The sequence below is a fragment of the Coptis chinensis genome, chromosome 6, assembly GCF_015680905.1.
Source record: "Coptis chinensis isolate HL-2020 chromosome 6, ASM1568090v1, whole genome shotgun sequence".
Lineage (NCBI taxonomy): Eukaryota > Viridiplantae > Streptophyta > Magnoliopsida > Ranunculales > Ranunculaceae > Coptis > Coptis chinensis.
This window is the reverse complement of record NC_141461.1, coordinates 18568698-18572943: the sequence shown is the minus strand read 5'-3', so window position 1 is coordinate 18572943 and position 4246 is coordinate 18568698. Positions and strand designations below refer to the sequence as shown.

The following is a 4246-nucleotide window of genomic DNA, read 5'->3' as shown; positions in this document are numbered from 1 at the left end:
CCAACTAAACAGAATAAACTATGACAAAACAAGTATAATAATCAACATAGGTAGGGTGCAACATCTTCTAGTGGATGCATTTTGAGTATTGAAAATTCATAGTTGTATTCAGATCACATCACGACTCTCACACTCACTAGTCACTAACGATGTTGGGACAACACTCACTAGTCACTAACGATGTTGGGACAATCCAAAGGGCAGGCGAGTAAAGAGAATTAGAAATGCCTTTGTAATGTGGGTTTATACTGTTATCCTCTAAGTCAAAAACTCCCATATCACGTCCGCCTCCACGATATCCAAATGTGAAATTATCGGTGAAATAAATATAGTTCTTTTTAACCGATCCTGAATACTTAGACAGACGCCAATACAGAGACTGAAGTATTAAACCCCAGAAACAACGAATGTTCCCCCAAACACTTGACCTCATCCCATTTCTTATTGGCAAAATCTAGTTTGTAAACTTCAAATCTCTCCGTTTTATAATCTTCTTCTTCTTCTTTACCATCGCTATAGAAAAACGTAGTCAATTTTACAACAAGTAAAAGCTCCCGCAATAATTCTACCACATAAGTATTATTACTACAGTCGAGTTTTGTACCACATACTTTTTCCAATTGAAAACGATCCATGAGCACTGAAGCTTTCGGAGAATGCAAATCATCACCAATGTCGCAAACCATTACTGCTCCGTAGAGATTAACAGTATGAAACTGTCCCTTATAGAAAACAATATCTTGAGCTAGAAGTTCTGGAGTTTCAACAGTTGTCCAAGAAGCATCACCTGGTCTAGCGATTGCCAACCTTCCATGGTTATGGTGGATAGCCATAACAATGCAATCTCTACTACTACCACTAGTACTACTTAACGGAGGTGAGGATATAACTAATTTGCGTACTAACCAATCTCTATGTTCTTCAGGGGTAAACTCGTTATCTGGATAGGGCATTCCATGCTCGAAAGTAGATTGTGATGGAAGAACGATTTGAGTTCTTGAAAATGGATTCAACAAACGAATCATTCTATTATTATCTACTGTGATTAGCCATGTACCTGTAGACCCAACGCACCGCGCTTGATGAACCTCTGGGAGGTCTAGTTCATAAACATGTTGCTCACCAAGACCAACAAAGCCATGACAAAGCGGGGATTTGAGTTTGTCCTTCTCTTCAGCAAGCACGAGCCAAGGGGGTTGAGGGAATGGTAAAAAGTTCCTCCATAATTTGCAGACTCCACGGAAACTAAAGATATCTGCTGCAACCTTAAGTTTGGTGCCAATTAAAGGTATGCAATCGTTTGGTACTTGAGACCAATCTGCCATGTTTCCTCTGCTTAGGTCTGACTCTGGCTCCATCCTTTATAACTGTAGTGGCACAATATGGGAATATTGGACTAAGTCTACGGTGTAGGGGATAGGAGACAACATAATCAAAGACACAGAGGAGCAGCGAATCAAAACCACGGAACCCTAGACAGTGGAAAGAAAGAGGGAACAGTGAAAAAGAGAGAGAAAAAGAGAGGCTTGTAGAGGAGATATTTTAGGTTCATACATTTGGCGCCGTCTGTGGGGAACGAGAAAAAAGCAAACTTAGAAATGGCACCAAAGAGAGCAGCGGGTAGGCCAAAGAAGGTGAGGATTCAGGAACTGACACCAGAAGTGGTGATTGAGGAGGGGGAAGAACGAGAAGAAGGGCGAGTAGCGAAAGAAGCACGCCTGATGCAAGAAGAGATTGAAAGGTTGAGAGAGGAGAACGATGAGCTGAGAAGAGAGAGAGAAAAGGTGGAGGAAGAGGCCGGGGAAGAGTCAAGTGAGGGGTCTGAAAATGTAGGATTTGAAGACGAGGAGGAGGCCGAACCAAATCTAGTGGAAAACCCAGTAGCAAGCTTGACGATGGAGCAAGTCCAAGAAATTATAGACAATGATAGAGAGGCAAATCGGCGGCAAGTGAAGGAGCAAGGAGGAGGAAATTCGGTGGGTGGCTAGGTTGAATCAATCAGAACTGTCCGCGGCCAATTTCTAAACAATTACAAAGTGAATATTTAAAATATAAATATCTCAAACATCACTCGGTTCAATTATCTAAAAACCCAGGCTATGACGGGGTGGATACAACACATGTCAAAGCCTAAAACCCACATCATAAAAGAAACCACTTGAAAATAAATAAACCCCAGAAGTTTCCACCATCACTTTATTAAGCTATCTCCCGTCCAAACAAAACATCAAACAAACTCTCTTACTAATAGTCCTCACTACCATGTTCTCATGTCATGCTGAAAAATATAAACTACCTTATTACATCCTTTCAATAAGAATCGGACCTAATTAAAGCACTAACAAACTGCTCCAGGCAAAAATCCAAATCATACACCGCGGTTCCACTGTCGTCCACCTATATTCCCAATAACACACCCACGTTGCCAAAACAAAGCAAACATGGGTCAGCAAAATGGAATTTGCTGGTATGAGTAGACTAACCACATATAAACATTTCCAATCTTTACTTATCCAACTTACACTTTAAATATATCATAATTTAATCATTCTCAGCTTGGAAGACAAGTAGTTCCGTCATTTCAATCGGCATAGTTTCTTCCCAAGCAAAACTTCCATCTTATAACTCGTTATAATAACTTGTTTTAATAACTAAGTAATTGAATTAAAACTTACCGTTATCCACTGTTGTATAAGGGTAGGACCGTGTGCCTGCACAAAATATTATTAAGTCCTACCCTCCTACAAAAGAAAGTTAGAAATTTTATATACCATATGTAGATATCATATAGGTGTTCAAATGTAAGCCCAAACACACTCGCATAATCAAATCAATTTCTCTTATCAATTAATCAATTACTTTTCTTATACACTCACCCTTTAGTACCTACTCCACAATTTGCACTCCACACATTTGTCAAATCACACATTTCTGTGTGCCTCTCTCCCACCGAATACTACGATATCATAGCCATCTCTGGGCTTTCATGCATATATTTCACAGCCTCTTTGGGCACAAAAACTCAAGTCATTCATGGCACATTCAATGAATACCTTAGGTCATTCCCGCCACATACCATAGAAATGTGCTCCCATTTCCACATCGGTATCTCTAATGGCTGCAATAATCCAGAAGGCCTTTGATGTTATGCCTTAACCTGCTGACAAGTTAAACACTGAGAAATATATTCTCCGACATCTCTTTTCATTCCTTCCCACCAAAAGGTCCTCTTCAAGTCTTGGTACATCTTCGTTCCTCCAGGATGAATTGTAAACCGAGAACGATGAGCTTCATATAATATCTCCTTTTTTAACTCTGCATCATCTGGTACACACAATCTCTCATGAAATCTCAATCCTCCCTCAGAATCAAATGCCCAATCAGACGGACAATCATCTAAAATATCAATGACCAGATCATCTAACCGACTCAAAAGAAATCGGTCTCTGTGCTGCATGGCAATCACTCTACTGAAAATCACCGGCCTAACCTCCAAACTACATATATACCCCTCATCTGTATATGGTGTAGTCCGGACATCATAAGCTGCTATAGTCTCTAAACTCTTCCACTCTTGCACCATAAGAGTGGTCAAAACACCAGGCAATTGACTAAGTGCATCCGCAACTACATTGCCCTTACCTGGGTGATACTGAATCTCGAAGTCATAACTACTTATGAACTCCATCCATCTCTGATGTCTCATATTCAACTCTTTCTGCAAATAAAGATACTTCAAACTCTTGTGATCTGTGTAAAGCTCAAACTTCTCACCATATAAATAATGCATCCACACCTTCAAAGCAAAAACCACTGTCGCTAACTCCAGGTCATGAGTAGGATAACGTCTCTCGTGTATCTTCAACTGTCGTGAAGCATACGACACTACCTTCTGGTCTTGCATTAACACACAACCCAAACCAGTTCTACTAGCATCTGTAAAAACCACTAGTTTTCCGCCTCTAGTCGAGATTCCTAAAATTGGAGCTGTAGTCAACCTTTGTTTCAACTCTAAGAAAGCCTTCTCACAATCATTAGTCCACACAAACTTCACATCCTTCCTAGTTAACTATGTGAGCAGAGTTGCAATAAGCGAGAACTTCTCAATAAATCTTTGATAATATCCAGCTAACCCCAGGAAACTCCTAATCTCTGTAACAGTGGTTGGTTGTTTCCATTCTTTCATTGCAACAACCTTCTCAGGGTCTACAACAATCCCTTCACTAGATACCACATGTCCCAAGAA

General features: G+C 40.2%; 1 pseudogene; it reads right to left on the bottom strand.

Moving 5' to 3' along the window:
• Positions 1-1962, bottom strand: LOC147491913 (putative F-box protein At5g55150; annotated as a pseudogene).
• Between the last annotated feature and the right edge of the window lie 2284 nt (positions 1963-4246).